This window comes from Balaenoptera ricei, chromosome 5 (assembly GCF_028023285.1).
Source record: "Balaenoptera ricei isolate mBalRic1 chromosome 5, mBalRic1.hap2, whole genome shotgun sequence".
Taxonomy (NCBI): domain Eukaryota; kingdom Metazoa; phylum Chordata; class Mammalia; order Artiodactyla; family Balaenopteridae; genus Balaenoptera; species Balaenoptera ricei.
In genome coordinates this window covers 10,660,930-10,684,259 of record NC_082643.1, presented here as the reverse complement: position 1 = coordinate 10,684,259, position 23,330 = coordinate 10,660,930, and the positions used below count along the sequence as shown (strand labels likewise).

Sequence of the window (23,330 nt, the reverse complement as noted above, 5' to 3'; positions counted from 1 at the left end):
ATGTTCTTTAATGTGTTCTAGTGATTGTTGATACTAAATAGGAAAATGCAAAAACTATTTTTCTTTTGATAAGTATTATATAGACACCTTTGGTTTGAATGATAGTTGTAATTTGCCAAATGACGTTTGTTTTTCAATATAGAATTACTGATTACAGTCGCTTCTAGCCAGGCAAAGGAGGTATAGGGGACATTGTGATGTGATACCAGGCAAGAAACGTCTTGACTTCCAGATCTCAGGCAATCTGTTTTAGTCAAACTCAAGTGCATTTCCAGTCATTTTCTTTACTGATCAGCAAGCCACCAAGCTAAATGAGGATCCCATGGCTGTAAGAATTCTGAAATAAGCAATCTTCCTCCCTATTGAGTATTTTACTTTGTAGAGCTGACACTTCTGTTTCTTTATCAAGTGCCACTTCTAGAACTACTCTCATATCTCTTACTCTTTTTATTTTATTTCCCTCAGAGCTTCCACAAGGGTGCATTTTTGCATGTGTGTATGTGCGTGTATTATTTTTCTCTTCAGTAACAGTAGATAGCTACCAATGGATAGTGGGGCTAATTTCTTGTGGAATAGCGTAACATATTCTGCCCCTGTAGAAAATACACTGACATTTATGTTGAATTGCCCGACTCAACAGTGAGCAAGAAATAGAGAATAAGGTTATGGGGAACGGGGGAGGAAGCAGTAGGCTACCACCAGCCCCAGTTTTTAAACTCAACACATTGTTAGCAGGACAGAACTAAGGGTCCCTTTGAATGTGGCATACATGAGCTAATGACTGCCGGACATCAGTGAGCCATGCCTTTTTCCATCTGTGGTTCTTATGAGTGAGGGGAGTGATGGCGGAAGGAAGGGGTGGAGGCCGGCAGGAGGAGGTAACCAAGTAACAAGACTAAAGATGCAATACGTTAGGAAGCCCTCAAAGGAGACCTCTGGTCTCAGTCTCCATCCCATAGGTTTCAGTTTGCATAGCCTTTGATTAGCTTCCTCTGCAGAGATTGCTAGTGTAATAAAGAAGCGTGAATGCCAGTGCAGAGAAGCACAGTGGGATAAGCAGAATCCTGCTTCCCCTCAATACCTGGAGTTTTTATATCATTCAAAGATAATGATTATCAAAATTATTTTCTTTACTGTATCATGTTAAAGGGGTATAATCATTCTTTCTTACAGAATTCTAAAATAAGTTTGAAAATCATAAATTCATGGAATCCTTTTTCAGTTCTGCATCACCCTATACACACATCTTAGTTAGAAATATATACGTATGTATAAACCAAAATTTTTGCAAAATTCTTTTTTTCTTCGTCAGTACATACCTTGGGTGGGTGAGATTAGAGGATAGGAGAAAATCCCTTAGAATAGATGATTTAGGCCAGAGTGAAGTACCCCAAATACGTTAACAGGCAACTTCTACTAAATGGTTTTTGGTACCCATGATATAGTTATTAATACATACAGGAATTGTAACAGCTACATGTAAAAGAATGAAATTAGAACATTCTCTAATACCGTACACAAAAGTAAACTCAAAAAGGATCAAAGACCTAAATGTAAGGCTGGACACTATAAAACTCTCAGAGGAAAACGTAGGCAGAACACACTTTGACATAAATCACAGCAGTATCTTTTTCAATCCACCTCCTAGAGTAATGAAAATAAAAACAAAAATAAACAAATGGGACCTAATTAAACTTAGAAGCTTTTGCACAGCAAAGGAAACCATAAACAAAATGAAAAGACAAGGATGGGAGAAAATATTTGCAAACAAAGTGACCGACAAGGGATTAATCTCCAAAATATACAAATGGCTTATGCAGCTCTACGTCAAAAAAAACCCAATCAAAAAACGGGCAGAAGATCTAAATAGACATTTCTCCAAAGACATACAGATAGCCAAAAAGCACATGAAAGATGCTCAACATTACTAATTATCAGAGAAACGTAATTTAAAAGTACAATGAGGTCAGAATGGGCATCATCAGAAAGTCTACAAACAATAAATGCTGGAGAGGGTGTGGAGAAAAGGGAACCCTCCTACACTGTTGGTGGGAATGTAAATTGGTACAGCCACTATGGAGAAAAGTATGAAGATTCCTTAAAAAACTAAAAATAGGACTACCATATGGTCCAGCAATCCCACTCCTGGTCATACATCCTGAGAAAACCATAACTCAAAAAGATACATGCATCCCATTGTTCATTGCAGCACTATTTACAATAGCCAGGACATGGAAGCAACCTAAGTGTCCATCAAGAGAGGAATGGATAAAGAAGATGTGGTACATATATACAATGGAATGTTCCTCAGACAGAAAAAAGAATGAAATAATGCCATTTGCAGCAACATGGATGGACATAGAGATTATACAAAGTGAAGTAAGTCAGACAAAGACAAACATCGTATGATATCACTCATAAGTGGAATCTAATTTTTTAAAAAACGATATAAATGAACTTATTTATAAAACAGAAACAGACTCACAGATTTCAAAAACAAACTCATCGTTACCAAAGGGGAAACATGGCGGGGGGAATAAATTAGGAGTTTGGGATTAAAATATGCACACTAATATATATAAAATGGATAACCAACAAGGACCTACTATACAGGACAGGGAACTCTACTCAATATTCTGTAATAACCTATATGGGAAAAGAATGAATATATGTATATGTATAACTGAATCACTTTGCTGTACACCTGAAACTAACACAACATTGTAAATCAACTATACTCCAATAAAAAATACCTATAGGAATTGTAAAAGTCTTAAAAAATGTGAAAAATAAGATGAAAGAGAATAACATGGACATTGGTGTCTGCTTGTTCAGAAAGTTCCCAGAAATTGGCCTTTACCAATTTGATTCACTATAGTCAGGGTTTAATCTGTAGAACAAGAGAGAACTTCTCATTTTCTCTCATTTGTAGAAATAGACTCATATTAACCAGCACACAGAAGCTGTACATAAACCAGAATATCAATACATTACTTTACAACCATTAATTGACCAGAATACTTAAATTGGCCAACCACAGTAGTGAGATTGGCATCAGAACAAAAGTCAGTTTATCTTAAGTGACGTTTAGCTAAGGTAGCCTGAGTTCTTTCACCTACTAGGGGGATGCTCTTGCAAAGGACACCTTCCTACTTGATCCTGCTTAGTAAATATTCATTCCATCCACAGCAGGGAGGAGATGCTCTGCCAGTGTTTGCTTCTGAGACTTTCCTTTTCTCATGCTTTCATGGCTCAGCACCTCTTTTCTCTTCCCACAGTCTTTTTCCCAATAGGTTCAACCAGTTCCATCTCCATGTGGTCGATTACAGATACAGAAAGTATTGTCTCTGAAGTGATTCTCAGATCTCCTGTGTTCTTAACATTAGCACACAGCTGATGGACAGCATTTTGATTTTCTAATGCAGATAGCTAATCATAGCAGTTTTATGTGGATTTGATGAAGTGAACTCTCCTGAGGGCAATCTTCTATATAAATGTTGGGAGTGTCTCACCATAACCCCTGTTATCCTAATTGCAATATGGGTTGAAGGTTATTTTATAAAATTTGCAAATGTCAGTATAAATGTAGGAATAAATAAACACGTATGTATGATGTTAAAAATCACACTCAACCCCTAGAAGTCAGGTTAGTACTGTGGGAGAAGCATGGGCTTTGGCATCTAATAGAAATTTTTAATCATACCTCTAGTACTTTTTAACTCTGTGACCTTTGCCAGGCTATTTAAACTGTCCATTTCTTCATTCTAAAACTGGTGATAGTGGTAATAATAGTTGCTTCATAGAATTGTTATTAGGATTAAATGAAGCTAATGTTTTCTGACAAAAGTCAGTGCTGGATAGATAGTAGTTCTTGCTAATTATGAATAAACTGGTTATAATGCAAACTGATCAGTGTATCTAAACATCAACAAAAAGTTTGCTGTCTTAAAAGAAAAAACACTATTTTTATGGCTCTAGCCATAAATTCTGGTTCTTTATTTCCATTCGCTGTTCTCAACATTTTCCTGATCTCAAGATGTTTTTTGAAGATGTGATAATATAATAAAGAGAGAAGGATCCAAAATGATTTCATTCTTTCTCATGAGAAAAAGGGTTTATCCAGAAGTAACAAGTGTTCTAGAGGATTATAACTGTCTCACATTCTCCAAACTTTTAGATCCAAATTATAGCTTTATTTTTTGACTATCTGCACTGGTTGGGACTATTGCCAGGGGAAGATAGCAGAGTACACATTACCAACATTACTCCCCACACTTTGCATGGGCCATTTCTTGTCCTCCCACCAACAAATAAGAATTGCTGACTTAGTACTTCTTTCTCAGGCAAAGTGGCCTCTGAACTCATGTCTACTAGATTACAAGAATTCTATGAGGCAACCCTAAGATGGAACCAGTTGCTAATAGATAGACAAAAAGAGCTTTGTGTTTTTCTTCTGCTGATCTAGATTCTGTATTATTTCCCCGGGGGAAGAGTTACATCTCTAGCAGGGTGAACTTAAGTGGTATCATATAATATGCTTCACTTCCCCTCACCCTGGCAGTCATCAAAACTCCAGAAGATACTAAATTGCTAGGAAACTGGATTTCAGAGGCCTAAAGTTTCCATGATTTGTTTCAAGAAAATGGCACTGAAACCATGTTAACAGAGCTAGGTTCAAATTCTAAATTAATTAATTAAGAATAGGCAATTTTAGATCCATTTCTTCACCTACCTGGAATGTAACACACATTTAATGTCATTTTCTTAAGGATACCTCCTATTAAACTTCCAAACTATTTTATCCCTGTTTACAAGGACCCATAACTCTGTGTCATTTTTCTTCCATGGCATACATTACAATATTCATAATGATTTGATTAGCATCTTAGTTCTATGTACACTCTTTGTAAAAATTCAAGTTCTTCAATTGAAAGCAAAAAAGGAAAGTATTGATAAGATGCCAGTTATTTTTCCAAGAATAAAGAGAAGAGATAATCAAGTAATCCTCAGTATAGATTGGATGCAGGACAGTTGTGGAGGTCACACCAGCTGGAGTTTGTCTATCTTCCTGTAGACACTAGTATGTAGTAATCTAGCTTCAAATACATTCTAAAAGTCCTCATAAAGGAAATCATTGGTGCATTGCCTCCTCTACCCCTCATCAGACAAATGAAAATGACTGACTGTAATGTAAACAATTGTGATTGGCTTATCCTAGGGTTAATTCATGCCGGTAAATGATGGAGAGAAGGTATTGGCAGACCAAAGCAGTTGCTGCTCTCACTCTGAGTGAGGTCCATAAGAATAGGAATTGTGTGTGTATGTGTATGTGTGTCTCCACCAGTAGACCAGATACCTGTTACATAAAGCATGTTCAATAAATGTTTATGTAATTAAGTAAACAACTATGGAGGAACCATGGATGTCATTCATAAGCAAATTAGGGACTCCTCTCTATATTCATTCTCCCTGAAACAACTTCTCATTGGATGCCTGAGAATCTACTATTAACAAGATATTTATTATGTTATGCATTGCCTTCCTCCATTTGCTTCTTAAAATTCACATTCACATTTAGATGTATTTTAGCCAATCCCCTGACATCTATTGTGAATGTATTCATGAGAACTTTTCCTCTGGAACTGGATATTCGAGGAACCAGAGTCTCAGAAAAGGAGGAGAAGATGCTGAAAATTGGGGCTAGAGAGAGTAGAAAAAACAAAGGAACAAAAAAAGACGTAGAATTCTTGCCAAAAGCTAGCTGGTATAAATATTGTATATTTACAAGTTTGTATGCTCACAATTAAAGATAAGTTTTTAAATAATCAAAAATTTTCTTTTAGACCTGAAACATAATTATTCTGGGCTTAATGATAGTCCAATTACTTTTCTCAGGTATAATTATTCATAATAAACATAATTAATACTGACATATCAGGGAACATATATTTTGAAAACTTACAGTCCAGTTTTGGTTGTTGGTGAATCTCAGCAGCTATGCCTTCCACCATGCCTTGTCAAGGCCATGGCCTTTTTCTTTGGCAGTAATGTCTGGAATGGGGTCTCTTTCCAGATCAGACTCCTGATACCTGGATCTAACCATCCTTGCTATGAAGTACACTAGCATTTAATATAACATAAGCCCTGTGACAGCACAGAATTTCTTCTTGTATACAGTCTGTGTAAAATGGTGCCTTAAAAATAATTATTACTCAGTAAATACTTGTTGAATGTTTGATTACATCGATCAGTGAATAAATTTACACTAACAGCATTTCTTAGCATCGTCTCCCATAGATTTAGGTATTGATCTAGACTTATCATGTATAGTGAACGAGGGATGGGAATGCTAATGAAGGGTCCGGAAGCCTCCAACTAATAGCTATTTTCCCTCAGTCCAAGTGATATTTGCCAAATGAGTCAAATGAAAGGTTTTAGAACCTGAGGGGCCTTAATTCTGCTGAGTAAGTTTACATCAGGTACCTCTAGAACACCCTCATGGCACTCATAGTTCATAAAATTAGAAAATAACTTAGTTCTAACATTGTGGACAAGGAACTTTGATCCTGCATTTCTGCAATGTCCTAGTTATAGTGTAAGAGACAGAGAAAAACTGAAACTCAGATTTTCATATTTCTTATCCAGAGCTCTTTGCTTCCCTCATGACCAAGACGCCATCTCATCTAGATTGATAGATTATACATAAACTTCATTTTCTGGGTGAGTGTTCTTGTTCACTGAAATGGAAAACTGAACAATTTATTTTTATTAAGAGAAAGTTTATGGTAGCTTTGCCAGTGATGGCCACAGTGAAGTTTTGGAGGTTGATTTTTTTTTATTGCTTCTAATGACTTTGTCAAACAAGGAAAAAACCCACATATATTGTGAGAAGAAGAAAAGCTAAGACTCCATTTAGTTCATTATTGTACTTAAGGTGTTATCACTTCCTGGGAAGAAATATAAATTAGAAGTTTGAGAAACTGATTCCCATTTAAATTCAATCTCTGAGTTGTTAGGATAACTTCTAAAATATTTGTTCAGATTTTAAAATTTTCTTTAGTATTCCCCAATCCATTGGTAAACAATGAAAACAACTATCTTAGAACTATTAAATTAAAATGAATTAGAGTATTAGCAATACTTGAATCAAGCAGATTTTTTTTTGAACCTGTAAAGACACCTTCTCTTTACTTAGTGTTCTCACTCACGCTTATTCTGGGTCCCAGGCCACAGCCTCCTCTCCGATCTCCTTCTCAACTATTGACACTTACTATGTGAAGTAAACTATATTTCCTATTAGGACATTGATGTACTTAAGTTCAGTTCTTTAAAGATACTTGTATGGCCTATAGGCTCGTACTCAGATACACTCTATTCTCCCTAGTGTCCACCAGTTGTTTTCACAGGATAGAATAAAATCTCTACGCAGGTTGGCTGAAGCTTTAACCAGAGCAGAGCTTTCAGAAATGTCTTTTACAATCACTGCCATATGCCTCCAGCCCTTGTTGATACTTGTACTCCAGAACTCATTCCGGTTAATGGAACATTTACATAAACCATACGCATTATAGAAAAGTGTGACTGCACCAGATCATGGAATTGTTCTCTCCCCCTCCTGCTCCTGCCCTGGAGGATCTCTTAACATCCTAAGGATTTCAGGTCCATCAGCCTCAAGAGATGTATGATATCACAGGTGTAAATTGCCTGACTTTTAAAAAATCTAATTAATCAACTATACTGAAGGAAACCTTAATAGCTGGGAATTGACTAATATCAGGGGTACATATTCTTACAGCTTGTTCCTGCCGAGGTAGGGAAAATCCTATTCTTTACCCCCTGAAACCTGAAAGTATCTGCTGTTCCTTTTCTGATCCTTAATAAACAGGTGCAGGCACAGGTGCAGGTACTCTAAATCTGGAATATAGATTTCTAGTATTAATAAAATGTTTCTTAATCCCTTCAGATGGAAAAGCTTCTTATTCTGTATACATATATACACAGGTAATTGATAGCATGGAACAATTAAATTGAAGAGACTTTTAAGTGACTATTTTTGTGTGCAAGCCTACACTCTAAATTTTGTGAGAAAACACAAATATTTAAACGGTCCATGTGCATAATTCATACTTACTATAAAAACATGGTAAATGAGATACCACTTTATCTTGAATCTTAAATTGATATTCAAATTGAGATACTCCATAGAATTGCCAATTTAAAAAAATAAGCTTGGCTAGTAACAAAAACTATGATTGTCTTTGAAGAGAAGAATGTTAAAGTGTTTCATTTAAGACAGTTTACATTTAATAACCTCATTTATTCCTTATTTCCATTGTGATGGAAATCGCATATGCAGGCTTTGTGATTCACACCTGGCTAGACGCGAAGATAGTGACAGGTTCGCCTGCAGAAGTGCCACTGTATTTCTATAAACATTTAAGAGTCACTCTTAAAACAAAAGACAGATTTTTCTTCAAATCTCGGAAGCATTTCCTATGAACACCAAGTCTTAAGCATCCATTTAGGCAAAATTCATACAATTTTGATAGCATGCTAGATGTTAAGGAACGCACAGGATTCATTATTATTTGTGGTTTTGTCTCTTTTATTCTTCTTAAAAATAATACTTAAATGGTACTTTTGTTATTCCTCTTACTGCTCCCTTATCCCACCCCCATTCTAATCAGTAATTATTTACTATTTTTCAAGAATTCTCTTAGGATTCACAGAAATGCAGAGAATTTCTGTGAATATGACTTGTTCCAGTGGCCCCCAATAAAAATGATAAAACTAGCTTCTTCAGTTTTACTGCATGATTTCCATACTCCTAATTTCAAGAAAACATATAATGCTACTTTGTGGGGGGGGGGACTGTAGAGCCAACATTCTTGGTGGTTTTTCCATATTTTTTAAATAAAGAGGTTATTCATAATATGTGTTATTTGGTACTAGTTCCCTCTTGCACAGAATCAATGACTATGTATCTTTACTACATGTAAAGATCCTGGCTCTGTAATTAAGGTCCTCAGTGGTCATGGACTTCATCCTAATGGAGGACATTTCTTTTTTAGTTTATATAACTTCGCATTATAGGATCTGGTCTGTTAACTCTGCATATGACTTAGACCTTTTGGGTATTCACAATGCTTTTGATGATTTTGGAAAAAGAAAGTGCTAGAAGGAGAGGAAGAACAAATTATAATGTATCTGAGTATTTAAGTCTTGGCTCTGTGACTGAATAGCAAATTATTCAACTATTTTTAACCTCAATTTATTCACAGTGGTAATAATAATAATAATTCCTCATGTTTTCTAAGAGGACTATTTTACAAAATAAGTGAGATAATATATGTGAAAATGATTTTTTTAATTGTTAAAGGATACACAGTATAAAGTGGCCTCATCATTCTGTATTTCCATATGGGACAAAGTACATATAGTTTGACTAATCATTCACATCTTCAGGAAGAGTCGGGTCCTAAAAAAATTATTGAAGTATGGTTATATATTAATCAGGTTCGACTTTGTTATGCTGCGTAATAAACTCAAATCACAGTGACTGGAAACAAAAGGTTTATTTTTCTCTCAAGGTACATGTCCTCTGAGAATTGTCTGGGAGCCCCAGAGCAGCCAACATAGCCACCTTCTGGAACATTGTATGATCAGGTTAAAAGGAAAGAGGACGACAGAGAACCCTCTATGCTCTGCCATAAAATTGGCACACACTATTTCCATTCACATTCCTTGGCGAAAACTAGTCATATGATTTACCCAACTATGAGGGCCACAGGACATGCAATCCTATAAGGAGCCTAGAAAGTGGAGAGCAGGAAATATTTACCTCTAGTTAACTAGATTGACTCCCCAGCTTACAGAAACTAATCCCATATCTTTCTTCCAAGTATTTTCCCCTTCAAATAGTCAACCTGTATATCACGTTTGTAGGAGCTTAAAAGATTTGTGAATAGGATTCAGCATTATAATCATGTAAACACCCACAGGATGATAGAAAGTGAAGGTATTTTATTTTCCAAAAGGCCTCTCTGTTTTAACAAATGGCTCTTAAACAACAACAATAAAACAGTAACAGACAAAATTTCAGAAATCTGTTCATGAATCCTTACTCTCTACTTTTAGGAATCTGGGAATTTCACTTGTCTACTCCTGAAGGAGATATTTTTAAGCAAGTGAGTCTCCCCTTCACAGTGCGGGTCACAACAAATAGTTTGTCCTCTTTACGAAACAGGAAGCTGGAATAGATGTGTTCAATTCTTACCATCATTTAAAAGGTTGAACACAGCACGACTCCACAGATTTGTGAAGGGGTCTGAGAGTACCATCTCTGACTGGGAGCTTGGAAGTTGCCAACTCAGGCAGTCAATTAAAATACTGACTTCAAAGAATAGAATAAGAAGGTAAAATGGAACAAAGTTACTGCTTTCACTTCTCTGCTCTTGTTCCAGCTATTGTTTACCCAGATGGTTCCTACAAAGCATGGTTTTTTTGGGGGGGTTTAAAATACAGTTTTTTCTTTTGCTGTTTTATTTAAAAATATTGTTCACTTGATAATTTTTTTCAAAAAGAAAATCATGTGATAGCAATTTGTTCCTTAATAAGCACCCTCTTTCATAGTTTTTAAATTTTTGTCATTTTTCAAAGGTGAACATAAAACAAACAAGCTAAGTACAAATAATATTTGTGGAAAATTGTTCAAGACGAAGGTTGACTATTTTTTTCTCCCAAGGAATATGTAATATGGCAAGAGTCTCCCTACTTCCATGGAAGCAATGGCAGTTGATTGGTATCCAGGACAGTGGTCTCTAGTCCTCTAACAGCCTATTAGATAACAATTTAAGAGTCCACATAGTTTTTGTTTGTTTGTTTGTTTTAAAGGAACTCCTTTATTTATTTATTTATACATTCATTCATTTATTTTTGGCTGTGTTGGGTCTTCGTTTCTGTGCGAGGGCTTTCTCTAGTTGCGGCGAGCGGGGGCCACTCTTCATCGCGGTCCGCGGGCCTCTCGCTATCGCGGCCTCTCTTGTTGCGGAGCACAGGCTCCAGACGCGCAGTCTCAGTAGTTGTGGCTCACGGGCCTAGTTGCTTCGCGGCATGTGGGATCTTCCCAGACCAGGGCTCGAACCCGTGCCCGCTGCATTGGCAGGCAGATTCTCAACCACTGCACCACCAGGGAAGCCCTCCACATAGTTTTATAGGACTAGGCCAAGTGAAGGCAAAAGTTCACAAGTTAAATATGGTATGTAATATTTGTAGACAAATTGTGAGTGTGTGGTGAGATAAATATTATGGCTCAGTGAATATACATGACAGACACAACAGAAAATGTTAAAAAGGAGGTCTCTCTGTTTCTAAATAGCAAAACAAACAAGTATCACAAGTATTCACCTCTAGCTTCTTTTTCAAAGTCTAGCTTCACCTATGGTCAATAGCTTGGCTAGTTCAATATGTATAAATTCGCATTTAACAAAATGTGAAGATGTTAAGTGTTTTAAATTAAAAAAGATTTTTATTGAAGTGTAGTTGATTTACAATGTTGTGTTAGTTTCAGGTGCACAGGCAAGTGATTCAGATATATCTCTCTCTAACATCGTACGAAAAACCCGAACAAACTTTTTGGCCAGTCCAATATATACTTTTTTCAGATTATTTTTCATTATAGGTTATTACAACATAGTGAGTAGAGTTCCCTGTGCTGTACAGTAGGGCCTTGTTTTTTATCTATTTTATATATATTAGTGTATATCTGTTAATCCCAGACTCCTAATTTATCCCTCCCTCCCTCCCCTTTGGTAACCACAAGTTTGTTTTCTATGTCTGTGAGTCTGTAAGTAAGTTCATTTGTATCATTTTTCAGATTTGTATCTTTTTTTAGATTCCACATGTAAGTGATATTATATGATATTTGTCTTTGACGTACTTCACTCAGCATGATAATCTCTAGGGTCCATCCATGTTGCTGCAAACAGCATTATTGCATTCTTTTCTATGGGTGAGTAATAAACAGTATGGTAATGACACAAACACAGATATATAGATCAATGGAACAGAATAGAAAGCCCAGAAATAAACCCACGCACTTACGGTGCCTCGGCCTGTTAGGAACCGGGCCGCACAGCAGGAGGTGAGCAGCAGACAAGCGAGCGAAGCTTCATATGGGGCTCCCCATTGCTCCCCATCATTCGCATTACCGCCTGAGCTGTGCCCCCACTCCACCCCGGTCCATGGAAAAACTATCTTCCACGAAACCGCTCCCTTGTGCCAAAAAGGTCTGGGACCGCTGAGTTAATCTATGACAAAGGAAGCGAGACTATACCATGGAAAAAGACAGTCTCTTCAGTAAGTGGTGCTGAGAAAACTGGACAGCTACACGTAAAAGAATGAAATTAGAACATTCTCTAACACCCTACACAAAAATAAACTCAAAATGGATTAAAGACCCAAAAGTAAGACCTGATACTATAAAACTCCTAGAAGAAAACATAGGCAGAGCGCTCTCTGACATAAATCAAAGTGTTTAAAAATTAATAGAATTGCCCTTTTAATCAAGATACATCTGTGTTTAATTATTTATACACAAATTTCAAATCTCTTAAATGTCTAAGTTTAACATAATGCCAAAAAGTCTGTAAAAAGAAAAACCCTCCTTTTTACAACAAATTATTTATTTTATTAGTATTACTTACTATTGAGGATCGCATTACTCAGGTTTATAGATCCCTAAGAGCTCTATGCTAACCTCAAGTGTTTTAAAAATACTTTTGTTTGCTTTTTGATGAATAATTTAAAAATTATTGTAAACATTTTATCATATGGGAAGGCACCTAATGACAAATTTCCAGTTTATTTTCTTGAGAAGTTAAATTTAAACTATCACTAATATAGAAATGATTAGATTTTTATGACGAATTAGATAGGCAGAAGTGAAGTCAATGGATGCTTCCTTGGGAAAGATAGAGGGTAGTCAAAGGAGATGAACAACATGCCCAGTTTCTCATTCCAAAATCCTAGCAAATTAACTCACTGCTTCTCCCAGGGGAAGAGCTAATGTAAGGGTAGAGAAAGGCTGGTAGGGTTACTCAATATAGTTCCCTCCTTATGAAAGAAAAAAGGAAAAATAACAGATACAGGGAAAAGGCGTCAGCCACCGCCACATCCAAACTTCATGTCAAAAACAGAACAAACAACACCAATTTGAACAACTTTCTGTGCATGAAAATACCTTACCAAGAGCTACAAATATAGGTGAGGGATTACAGCACCTAAGTGAAGCATAGAAATAAGGAAAGATGCATTGATGAGGGTAGGAAAGATAGGTTAGCCCCACCATCGCTTCCCCAAGCCCAGACAGCCCAGTACAGAAACAGACATCCTCCTGGTGGGAGGAGGAGAGTGAAGTGGGCACCCAACTTCACCACAGAGCCCAGCCCTGGCGCACTCTAGCACAGGCTGACTGCTTCTGAAAACAGTATGACAGTTCCTCAAAAAAAATTTTTTTTAATTAAAAATAAAATTATGATAGGATCCAGCAATCCCAGTTCTGGGTATATGTCTGAAGGAAATAAAATCACTATCTTGAAAAGATATCTGCACCCCCATGTTCACTGTAACATTATTCACAATAGCCAAGATATGGAAGCAACTTAAATGACCATCGACAGATGATGGATAGAAAAGATGTGGTATATATATGCAGTGGAATTTTATTCAACCATAAAAATGGAGAAAATTCTGCTTTTTATGACAAAATGAATGGAACTTGAGGGCATTATACTAAGTGAAAAAAGTCAGGCAGAGAAAGAAAAATACTGTATGATCTCACTTATATGTGGAATCTAAAAAATCCAAACACATAGAAACAGGAGCTGAGGGTGGGAGGTTTGTGGAATGGGAAGGTGTTGGTCAAAGGGTACAAACTTCTAGTTCTAAGACGAATAAATTCTGGGGACGTAATGTACAGCTTGGGGAATCTGGTTAACAATACTGCACTAGATACTTGAAAGTTGCTAAGAGAGTAGATCTTAAATGCTCTCACTATAAAAAATGGTAATTATGTGAGGTGATGGAAGTGTTAACTAACCTTATTGTAATAATTATTCCGCAATACACACATGTATCAAATCATCACGTTGTATACCTTAAACTTACATATGTCAATCATATCTCGATAAAGCTGGGGAAAAAAAACCAATTTCTTGCACTCACATATTACATTCTAATGTGGAAAAATTTTTCCAGTGACTAAAATATTTGTGTGTGTTTTCCAGAGCATTTCCTTCCCAGTGTAAAGTTAGTACCAGGAATTCTAAGTTGGTAATCAAAATATGGTTTTGTGAATAGAAACAGAAAAAAGAGAGAGAGAGGATACTAAGATTCATTTCACTTAAGCCACAGGTAAAGCCTAAGAAATTATGTGTGCTTTAGAACAAGTGTTCTCTCTAATGACTAGTTTAATGATGTCCTTTGGGTTTAAGATTTCTCTCTCTTGATCATTCCTGGATAGAAAAACATGGCCAAATCCTTGTAGAGTCCTCTGTTTGGGATCCAGGTGAACCATTTCAATGATAACATCTTTATTTTTTCCTTCATAGCATTATAGCAACTGTAATTATTTATTTGTATTGCAAATTGTTTAGTTTCTAGCTCTTTCGTTTAACTCTGTGGAGGAGGAAGACTGTATCTGTTCTGAACTCTATGCTCAGCACCTCGCTCAGTGCCTGGCACAAAGCAAAGCTTTCATTTAATCTTTCTTAAAATAGTGATTGAGTGAATTCATCTCTCACCCAAGTCCTAGGGAGAAGATAGGTAATAGGCAGTGGTAATAGACTTCCTTGTGTCAATCTCAAATTTCTAAAGAAAGATTAAAAAATGTATTTCATAAGTAAGTCAGATGTCATTTGTGTATTCTAGGCAATATTTAGATTAGCCACAATAACTTTCCTAGAACTTGACTAGAAATTGTACACATTACCTGAATTATAGCTTTTACCTGTATCAAGTATACGTCTTGTAAGCTCCTGATTTCAGTTACCAGAAAATTTCTTTTATTCCTAGGGAAGCGGGAATAATATGTTCTCTTTTATGCTGTCAGAAGGAGCTGGTTTTGAGGGTGGAATGCAAAGAGTCTATTTTTCTTTTTCCGGAGCTTATTTGTAACCCCTGGCAATACAGCTAGCTTTAAAAAAAAATTAAGCCTTGGTAATAGTGTTTGCAAGGAGCATGTCTAAACTGTTTAAGAGAATAAAATCTAAAGATGTTATTAATAATAAGTCATGATAAATGAGAAAATGTATAAATCATTCCCCTTTATCAATTAACTTAGTGTTTCTCAGGACATTTGATATCACTTTGTTAACCTACTTTTGATATCTATGTGAACATAATAAAACCATAATTCTTTAAGATTTTTTTATGATTCTGAATTCCATCAATTTACTGTTCTTTCTCTTTCACTAGTGTAAGTTAGTAAAAATTTTACTGTAATTTTACTATTAATTAAGGGCAAAACAATAATGATTATTTTCTGTATTTATTATATCATGACATTATTAAAGACAATAATAACTATTAACAGAGGAAAAGTATTTTATTTCCCATGATCAGATCATTGAGAAGTTGTTATATTCAGACATAGACTTCATAAAAGGTTTTCTATGAAAACACTTTTATTGAAACATAAAATTCAATAGACCAAATATATATATAGCTTTAGAATTAAATGATTTAAATTGGATTATAATTAATAAGCTGATATTTATTTTTCATAGCATTTGCTATTAGCCAACATTTTATTTTAGCATATATGTATATGTAATATGCATGTATATAATATACAGACTTAATTTTAATTAATATATCAACTGGTTATATGTCACATTAGAAATTCCCTAGTAAGACTTTTGTGGCCTTTCTATGTTGGATAATTAAAAAAGAAATTTTCAATTTCTCATGACTATATTAAATAAACGAGGTTTACACTAATTTGCTCCATGTGGTCAATTAGCCTAGTTAAATTTCTCATGGATAATAACATGAGATTTATTGGAATGTTCTAAAAGATGCATATAGAGTTGCACATATACAAGAACATTCTTATTTTTTACCCCACTACATGATCATGCCAATGACATATCACAGTTCAGCAGCCAGGGCTTTGTGGCAAAAACAACAAGACTATATATTATAATCTAGTTAAAATAGTAAAATTGCTAGTTTCCTCTGATTAAAAAATTGTAAGCTTGTCTCAGCTATGGGGAGGTAAATGCTGCTCAAATCAAGAATAGCAATGCATGGAAGTATAATAAATTCTCTAGATGCAAATAAATTATCCTTATTAGGAAACGTTCTTTTCATTGTTTCTATTTATTATTTCACTTTGTAATGAATACTGTAGTCAATTTGCAATGCAATGAACAGTTTTATAATACTAGTGAGAAGAATACAGACACAGTTTTAAAAAACATAGTTTTACATAATATCTTTTATTGTCTAGAAATAAACAAATTTTCAGTTTTAGAATTTATCACCCACCTCTTTAGAAATTTAGTCTTTTCCACCTTTCAAAATGCATATGCAAGAGTCTGCATCTTGTTGAGTGTTATAGTATTAAAACATTTGCAATATTTGCAAGGCACCATTGTCTCCTGCTAAAACATTAATGCTAAGTAAATACACAGAAGAATGAAAGCACTAAGTCATTGAATTATGGTTGTAAACATGCCTTTAGTGGAGGAGGTATGGTCAAGAAAGCTGCTTAGATTGAATATGTCCTTGTTAAACCTATTTGGAATAAAAAATGAGTACTATGATTGGGTTAGCTTGGGCTGTGTCTTAGTCCTTTTGGGCTGCTACAACAAAATACCGTAGACTGACTGGGTGGCTTATTAACAACATTTGTTTCTCACAGTTCTGAGGCTGGAAGTCCGAGATCAGGGTGCCCGCATGGTCAAGTTCTGGTGAGAGCTCTCTTCCTGGCTAGCAGAATGCTGTCTTCTCCCTGTGTCCTCACAAGGTAAGGTGGGGGTGGGGGGTGAGGGGAAGAGAGAGAGAATGAGGGAGAGGGAGAGAAAACAAGTTCTCTGGTGTCTCTTCTCATAAGGGCACTAATCCCATCATGGGTGCCACACCATCATGACCTCATCCAACTCTAATTACCTCCCGAAGACCCCATCTCCAAATACCACCACACTGGGGCTTCAACATTAAATTTTGGAAGGCGTAAACATCCATCTCATAATAATGATATATTCCAAGGAAATTGGTTAAGGAAAAGACACATATCATTTAAGAGAAAGAGAGAGAGGGATTGAGGGATGGATATTTGCCTCTTATAATGAAGAATGATTCTATTTGCAAGCAATTGATACCTCTCATCAATAACAATGTAATGGCAGGTGATGCTAGATATATATGTGTTTCATGCCCAATAGAAAAGACAGTGAGATTGAGTAAATAGGAAATTCACAAACTTGTATCAGCTCTACCATGTAAAGAGCACTCATTAGTATTTTAAAATAACTAAAGTTGATTTTTTAATTTTTTAAGACAATATTTCTAAATGAATTATCTATCTACTCCAGGGATTACTAGCAGCAACACTCTTTAACAAAATCTTAAGGCCTTTCTACCCCAGCCTTCAAATTGAGTGGAAATAAACATAACAACATTTTTTAAATAGAATTTTGGAACTAGAATGCCTGTATTATCTAGTAGGGAGCTAAGACTTTTATATCCACTTGAAGATGTTAATTATGCTTTCCAGGAGTCTTTTCTTATTAAAGAAGTAGGAAAAATAGGGCAGTGAGAAATAGCCCATGGAAGAAAAGCAATCAAGTGGTAATAAAGAAGAAAACAGGCAAATGCCCAGAAAAAGAACTTTCCCATAAATTAAATAATTTTCTTTGCCTGAAAGTTAAATAAAATCAACTTGTCTCTTTGGATTCTTTGCTTTAATTCCTTAGAAAATAGAATTCTGAATAGGTATCTGATCAAGTGTATTTGGTAAAATTATTGTATATCATATTATTATTTAATAAAATAAGAATTAATTTAGTGTTTCTATGTGTAATTTTCTTATAAATCAAAAACTAGCAAAGTTATACACTGTTTTATTAAATGTGTTTGTCTTTATGTTTGACCCATGTTTTGTTTTTTATCAGACTCAGAATAAATTCTGTTCAGATATGGCTTTGCTATATTAGAGACTATATGTGGTAGCCTATAGCTTTACTTTCCAACATTATTATATTCTGGTTTATAAAATGGTAGACTTGGGACTTCCCTGGTGGTCCAGTGGTAAAGAATCTGCCTTCCCATGCAGGGGACATGGGTTCCATCCCTTGTCAGGGAACTAAGATCCCACATGCCTCGGGGCAACTAAGCTCTTGCACCACAACTACTGAGCTCGCATGCCTCAACAAGAGAGCCCACGTGCCGCAAACTACAGAGACCACGTGCCTTGGAGCCTGTGCACCACAACTAGAGAGAGAAAACCCACATGCCACAACTAGAGAGAAGCCTGCACACCACAATGAAGAGCCCACGCCGCAACAAAAGATCCCACATGCCTCAACGAAGACCCCATGTGCTGCAACTAAGACCTGACACAGCCAAAAAGAAAAAGAAAAAGAAAAAAAAAAATAAAATTAAAAAAATAAAATAAAATGGTAGACTTTATATGACTGGAAATCAACTAAGTGAATTAAACAAATTTAAAAGAAAGGTGGAATTCTCATAATTATTTATGGTGTAGAAGAAATAATAATTGTCAGGATTAGCAAAACTATAATGTAAGTTTTCAGGGTGTCATTTAAAAGTGTAGAAAAATTAGGAATATTGGACAGTTTTCCTAAAGAATAAGTATGGTCATATTTCCAGAATTGAGCACTATATTTTAAGATAAAATATTTAGAATTAGACAAAGAAGAACAGCATTCCAGCTGTGATTTTTATGTCTCATGCAGCTGTGGCCCACCTGCCCCAAGCATCAGTGGTTTGGACACTGGGCATTCTTGGCTCTGTAATATACTTGTTGGAAAATGTTAAAGCAATTAGCAGAGGCAATCTCAAATGAGAAAACCCAAGAGAATTATGTCAGTGAGGCTGTTGAATAAAACATATTATCTTAAAATCTTTGCTTATTTTTTCTGTATAATACTAGCACAATTAAAAGAACATGCTCAATTTTGCCTGGAGTGAGCTATTTTTAGTCCCTCAATTAATCTCTATTCCAATAGTTATTATCATTAGTTAGTATTTCCATAGCAATACACACTTTTTAACACAAGTGCTTTATAACAATCTTTAGAAATTTCTCTTCTCTGTGGTTTATGAGGTAAAAGCTAATTCACATAAGATTCACAGGAAAACACAACAAATTATACGGAACCTACATCTCATGTGGAAACCACCTGCAGTTAGCTTTGCCACAAGCCAACATAGATTGCAGTTCTTGCTGAATCAAGAGAAAGGTAACTAATTTATGGAGGGTCACATCTGGCATGAGCCAAAAATCCAGGCATAAACCTCTGTCCATGATCTTGTGCCCCCCGAATAATATCATAAAGATTCAGAATCCAATTGGCAATAAAACCATAATGTGAACACATACAATTAAATATAGCATCAGAACTGCCAGATATCACTTAGTCTTGCATAATGCACGGCAACTGGGACACAATGGGAAGTGAGATTTGATCCCCAAAGGTCAATGGAAACCGGAGCCTCAGCTCCAGGGTTGGGTAATGCCCTCTTGAGGATTGACTTTCTGTTACCTGCATCAGGTTAGATTGTTATAAGCAATAGACTGCTTCTCTGGTGGGATTTCTAATACAAAATTGAAATAGAAGCAATAATCAACGTACATACATGCCAATGGCTATTTAAAAGTCAAGCTCATTCATTAGAAAAGTCTCAAAACTCTTAGAAATGTGACTCTTAAAAAATCTCAAAGGCAATTCCTTCCCACGCTCATAACTATTTTTTCTCCCCTATCAACTCCTCTCTTTTATCTTTACTTCTCAGAAGCTTCCGGGGTGCTATTTCCTGAATCAGAGGCTCTCCCAAAAGACCTGCTTTGGCTCTCTCCTTTCTCTCACTTTACATCAGTAGGAAAGATTTGTCTATATAAATAGGATAAATCTTTTATCTCTTTCCTCTGCTTTTTCACTTTAATGAGAGAAAAAGATTGGGAGAGTAGGAATCGTATAGTGATATTCTAGCTGTTATTTTCTCACTAAAAAATATAATCTTTTGGAAATCATTTAATTTTTCTTTGTTTTCATACAAAATGCCCCATTTCTGGGGGAGAAATGGATGTCCTCTATTTAGGAAGCAAAATGTGCTGAGCAGGGCAAAAAAGTAAGGTATCTGGGCTTGGCATATACTAATATCACCCTCTGTTCTAGTCACTAAAAATGAAAAACATTTGAAGATTCCCAACTCTCCTCATAATTTTCTCTCTAACGGATTATTGTAAAAGATACTAATACAATCCATATTACAATGGAAAGGAAGGAAGGAAAGAAAGATGGAAAATAATATATTCAAGCCCACAATCGTCTTAAAAAGCTGAATTCAGCAAAGTACTATTGACCCATGTGACATGAATCTGTTTCCAAAAACATCTTTCATGTTCCAGACCTTAAATTCTCAGCTGCCGTTACCACCTGGCATCTTGTTTTACCCATCTTTACACCTTTTATCTAAAATACAGAGAAAAGCTTCCAGTTTGACAGAGAATTGCCCAATCCACGTAGAATGTAGTTAAGGATGGTCAAGTTCCGTGAGTTCATGGCCTCCTGACACAATCTCCAGGATCAGTCCTTTTCTGCTTCAGAACCCTGGGGCAGGTGTTGGCACACAAGCTTATGTCGCTCCTAAACACACCCAGTAATGACCGCTGTTCTCCTAACTTGTTTCCTTAAGTCTCTCTAGTACCATTCAGACACAACACTCAGGACCACCAAGGGAAATTCCTCTGTATGTGCATAGTTCCCCCAAATCCCAGTGTCCTCTTCCTTTTTACTACTATATGGTTGAGTTCTACCACTATGTTTCCACCTTGGTCTCTATTTCTAAGTTTTCACTAGTTTCCCTCATGATGCCTCAGTGCCTTATTTAGGTTTAGTGACTGAGTCGCTGCCTCCGGCTCCTCACCAGATCTGGAGACCGAGATGGTACCTGAGACTGCCTGAGACTGATGCTGCCTGAGACTCATTATTTAATTTTTATTAACATAAGGATTATAGTATATCTAGGAATCACTATTTCAGGTGAATTGTATCATTAATAAGGTATCTCTCTCTGATTCCCCCATCTGATTCTACACAGTCTAGACTGTAAAATCCTTGAAATAGAGAACTATAGCATTCTTTTTTTTTTTTTTTTTACACTGCAGAGCCTGGCACGGTTAACGCTGTAGCTGAAGGCATGAATGAATTAATTCCCCCACATGGCAGGCTGAATCATGGTTCTCCAAAAATGTTCCTGTCTTAATCCCTGGAACCTGTGAATACATTATGTTACATAGAAAAAAAAAAAAAAAAAGGACTTTGCAGATGTAATTGAGGCTATGGACCTTAAAATAAGGAGAGTAACCTAGATGATCCAGATGGGCCCACTCTAGCCACATGATCCCTTAAAAGCAACAAATATTCTCTGGCTGGAGTCAGATAGATACAGTGGAAAAGGAAGGCAGAACAGGAACAGCAACAGGTAAAGTCAGAGATTTCAAGTGTGAGAAGGACTTGATATAGGTGGCTGTTTGCATGAACTAGATAGAGGCCTCTAGGAGCAAAGGTGGTTGCTGATAGGTAACTAGGAAATGGAGATCTCAGTCCTGCAACCTCAAGGAACTGAATTTGGCCAACAACATGAATGACCTGGGAAGTAGAGTCCTCTGCAGAGCCTCCAGTAAGAAATGCGACCCTGGTGAACTTCTTGATTTTAGCCTAGTAAGACCCATGTGAGTCTTCTGATCTACAGAAACTGTGAGATAATTAAGCTGTGAACTTAAGTTTGTGGTTATTTTTTATAGCATCCACAGAAAACTAATACACCTCATTTTGGGGTTTCTCTGGTGTAATTCCCTAGTGTGGGTCATGTTTTAAATCTATCCTTCTCCATGTATTCTTGGATATTATGCCTAGGAGGAATTGCTGTTAGAGGGGCTAAAGATTTCCCCAATGCAGGCCAATTTATTACAAAATGTTTCTTTCCTTTTAACACACTCATCGCAGATGAAAACTAAGCTTCTCTAAATACACCAAACTATTACAGCATTCACTCCTTGATGCTTTTATTCCAGCAGTTGTCAAAGTTTAAAGTATATAAAAATCACCTAGAGGGCTTGTTAATACACAAATTGCCGGGCCCCAATCCCAGAGTTTCCGATTCAGTAGCTCAGGGCCCAGAGATTTTCATTTCTGTAACAAGTGCCCAGGTGATGCTAATGCTGCTGGTTAAATGAACATCCTTTGAGAACCACTGTTTACTAAAATCAAATGATTTCTTTTGTTCATAAAATATTAACCTATTTTATTCATACTCCTTTTTATAAACCTATTTCCATACATAGGAAATATTCATCTGGGTATGTACCCTTCCATAAGAGAGTAGAAAAAACTCAAATCAGCAAATTTTTCTGATGATGAAGTAGGCCACCGAAATTATTTGGAGATTACTCATGACAATATTTCTGAAGAGGGAGGCTATTGGCATTTAAGGTAGGGTAATTCCTCATTGTGTCAGATTTTATTAAAGTCCAGTGTATTGCCTCTGGTCCTTGTCCAGCAAATGCCCATAGCGTTCCCCAGTCATTGTGATAACCAGCAATGTTCCCACACATTTCCAAATGTCCCTGTAAAGGATGTAGAACACTAATTGAGAACCATAAATCTATGTTATTCAAATTTACATGCCATTCTTCCCTAATATTAGTAAGGATTTTCAAATTTTATTCCCATGTTTTATTCACAAGTACTGGTTATTCTAAATATTTTAATTAATAGAAAATATTACTCTACTAAATTCCTGAGGCCACAACCAAGAAGAATATGTGGCTGGTACCATGAATTGGCTCACTCAAAAACACATTCCTTCCACTTTTAAGTGTGCAGGGGCTGGAAAGTAAAGGCCACACTTACCAGACTCCTTGAAGTTTCTCTATGTGATTTAATTTCCACCAATAGCTGGATCCTCTTGACCTGAAATCAGAAGAAGGACATCTATGAAGAGGAACTAACCAGGAAGCATCCATTTTATTCATACACATTATAGTAATAGTGATGTATTTTGAAGTCAGAAACTGTAGC

At 36.1% G+C, this 23,330-nt stretch overlaps 1 long non-coding RNA gene across 1 annotated transcript in view; it reads left to right on the top strand.

Annotated features, from left to right (window-relative positions):
* The window catches only part of LOC132365751 (uncharacterized), a 116,677-nt gene that overhangs the window by 47,746 nt on the left and 45,601 nt on the right, over positions 1-23,330 (top strand). The window contains exon 4 of the long non-coding RNA XR_009503216.1: positions 16,925-17,029. This is a non-coding gene — a long non-coding RNA (uncharacterized LOC132365751). The remainder of the gene's footprint in view (positions 1-16,924; positions 17,030-23,330) is intronic.